At 41.5% G+C, this 3427-nt stretch overlaps 1 pseudogene; it reads right to left on the bottom strand.

Annotated features, from left to right (window-relative positions):
- Window positions 1–2344: 2344 nt before the first annotated feature.
- LOC103589926 lies at window positions 2345–3221 on the bottom strand (annotated as a pseudogene).
- Window positions 3222–3427: the final 206 nt, after the last annotated feature.

Here is a 3427-nt window from a genome sequence, read left to right on the forward strand (position 1 = left end):
TGCAAGAGGGGTAAGATCGTGAGTATTGAATTTGATGCCCTGATAATTTGCCAGCCCAATCCATGCCTACTTCTAAGGGAAAGTGGGCTATAAAGGAAGGTCAAGTAAAACCTAAAAAAAGCTAATTCAATAAAGGAGTCATGAGAGGTTGAAGGATCAGGCACAAGGGGCACTGAGCAGCATTGGGAAATGCTGCCCTCGTCAACATCTTCAGCACAGCTCCTGTGGCAGCGTGAGTGCAGAGGGCAAAACTGAGCAGCAGCTTTTTTGACATCTTTTGTCATTATCCTAAACAGGTACCCTCCACCCAGCTGCTGCTTTGGGACTGACTCTACCAGGAGACATCACCCCAGGGAGGTGGAGTAGGACTGGAAGGCAAATAGGTGTCAGACCCCACACAGCACACAAGAGGACAAGGTCTATCCCTTGCAGGTGAAACACCACTTGGGGACTCTTAGAAGTACCTGGGAGAAATACTGGGAGGTGTGCAAGAGTCCCTGTCAAGCATCTGGGGAGAGATGACAAATGATATTTATAATATCATGATCCTGATTTACCTTATATGAGCTGAGGGACTCAGGTTGCAGGCATTTTGAGGACTTTGCTACCTCAAGGACTTTGAGTACAAAGGACTGCAAGTATAACACACACACACACACACACATATTTCAAAACAGGAATATTATTTTCTTCAGAGCAGCTCGATCATCAAAATGTGTTAATTTAATATTTAATGGTACACAGTATTTGGCTTGCTACCAAGGGACCTCCACAGAATTCAGACTCAGCCCTCCAGGAGTGTATACAAATTAAGAATACCTGTACACACTATAATGGCCAAATAAAAGGCTCAAAGCAGTGCATGGATTTTTGGTGCAACATTTCTATCACATATAGGTCATTTTGCTAAGAGGATTGCAAGCTGCTTTAAAGCATATGAATATATTATCCAATTTTCTTGACAAAAATAAAAGCTTAGAAATTCAAAATGACAGGAGCCAGGTCTGTATGGCTGGAGGAGAATCAAAGGAGTCTGGAAAATTTGATTAACTCAATTTGCCCCAGTTCCTTAGGGAGGCTTAAGAAACCAAAATTACTATTTAATAGTCCAGGTAGTAAATTTGGATTGAACAGATCTTTCTGACCTTTCCACAATTGTCTTTGAGACACAGTCCTAACTGAAAGGTTAGGGACAACAGAGGAAGAAACATGACAGTATTATTGAGCCTCCAAAATACAAAGAAATTTCCATCATCTCCAAACCTCCACCCCGGCCAAAATAAGGAAGCAGTAAAAACAAGGATTTGGATAGGAAACTCTGATGTCCTTGAATCAGCCCTAATCCTCTTGGTTTTTCTGCAGAATGAAATAACATAAGCCAGTGTGACATAAAGCAGTTCTTAGCCTTTCATTTCTATCAGGATCACCTGGAGAGTTTGTTCTGTCAGGGATTGCTGGGCCGCCCCCCCAGAGGTTTGGGTTGGGGATCAAAAAGCTTCAGTTCTCACAGATTCCCAGGTGATATTCATGCTGTTGCTTAGGGAAGCACAATTTGAAAGCCACTTGTGAAATGAATGATCACTACTGTCTGAATCACTTATTTTACTGGGCTTGTGAGATAATGACTTTCTAATTCTATACCTTTGTTTGTATTTATTAGGAGGAATTATTCTGTATAGAAGAACTTTCCTTTATGCTATGAAAGCTATGTGATAATCTATGAAATATTTGTACAGATCAAGCCAGAAAGGCAAGATAATTGTTTAATTCAATTCTTTTGATTATTAAATTTCAGAGTAATGATTAGAGCTTAGCCATCTCCAGAGGTGTCCAATGAGTTCTTTCTCTCTCCAGAGTCACCAATCAGGCAGATTGCGCCTCTCCATGGGACACAGCTGTCAGGAGTATTATACTAATGGATCTCTCTCTCTCTCTATTCCTACCTCTCTCTCTAAACCTGTCTCCAATTAGATTAGCAAATGCAGCGGATTGCCTATGTTCTTGATTTTCTTTTTTTTTTTTTTTTTCCTTTTTTGTCTTTTTTCGTGTCCGGCAACGGATCGCAACCCTCAAGTGTCGCGCCCGTACCGGACCAGGACCGGCAACGGGATCGCAACCCTCGGCGTCACACCTGCACCTCTCTCAGACAGTGAACGGGAACCGGTCTGTATGTGGGATCCGAACCCTCGGCGGGAGCACCGCTGCACTCCCAAGCGGCGCACTGTAGCAGTGCGCCACCGGGCCGGCCCTGTTCTTGATTTTCTAAAGAATCAATGTTGTGTTATATTATTAGATCTACAGTATTTTTGTTTTGTTATAAATTTCTGCTTTTATCTTTTAAATTTCATTCCTCTTCTTTCTCTTTTTCCTTTTCCTTTTTTTGTTTTTGAATGTTTAATTAATTTTCTTTTAAATTTACTTTGGTATTGAATGCTATAGATTTTTCTCTTATTGCTGCTTTTGATGTATCCCACAGATGCTAATTCGGTTTCTATTTTTTTTTTTTTTTTTTACTCAGCCTTACATTCAGTTTTTTTCTTTAAAAGGAGTGAGTTGTATACAGGAGTGTTAAATGCTTTATGGACAAGAAAAAAAACTGCACTAGAACCAACTTCTTCACCATCATCATCTTCCTCTTTGTTGTTTTCTTTGTCTTCCTCCTCTTCCTTCTTTTTCTTGCTTTTTTTCAGCCTTGACACCTCCCCTTTTCACTCCATCAAGCTTTCCTTTAGCTCAGTGTGCAGCAATGTCCCTTTTGTATTCTTCCTTCAGCTGAGCAGCCTTCCTTTCATAAGGCTGCATGTCGTCTGCAGCAGTGTTGCCCACATGTCTCCCAGGGTCTTTGCAGCATTGCCAGTGCATAGGTCGGGATGTTCTCCTTTGATTTTGGGGTGATACTTAGAACAGAACAAGAAAAAGGCCAAAGGAGGCCTCTTGGGTGCATTGGGATCCTTGAACTTTGTTTTTGTTTCCTCTTTAATAGGGACATAGATTTTCATTACTCTTTCATAATGGGCCTCGTCTGCCTTTGCCATGTCTTCAAATTTTCCTTTCTCTTTAGCAGACATCGTCTTCCACCTCTCCGAGCACTTCTTAGAAAACTCTGAGAAGTTGACTGAAGCATCTGAGTGCTTCTTCTTGGGCTCCTCCCAACAAGTTTGCACAAAGAATGCATATGATGACATGTTGCCTCTCAGCTTATTAGGATCTCTTTTGTCCATGTTTAGTTATTTTTCCTCAGCAAGGCACAGAGTCAGTCGCCCAGTGCCCGTCCAGCTCTCACTTGCCCTGGTGCTGTGTCTGTGGAGCTCAATGTACTGCAATGGCTGTGAGAGCAAGAGCCAGACGCCCAATTTCTATTGTTTTATTTTCTAGAAATTTCTCATTTATGTTTCCTTTCCTCTTCAACCCATAGCGAAATACTTCA

This window comes from Galeopterus variegatus, unplaced genomic scaffold (genome assembly GCF_000696425.1).
Source record: "Galeopterus variegatus unplaced genomic scaffold, G_variegatus-3.0.2 Scaffold744, whole genome shotgun sequence".
Classification (NCBI taxonomy): domain Eukaryota; kingdom Metazoa; phylum Chordata; class Mammalia; order Dermoptera; family Cynocephalidae; genus Galeopterus; species Galeopterus variegatus.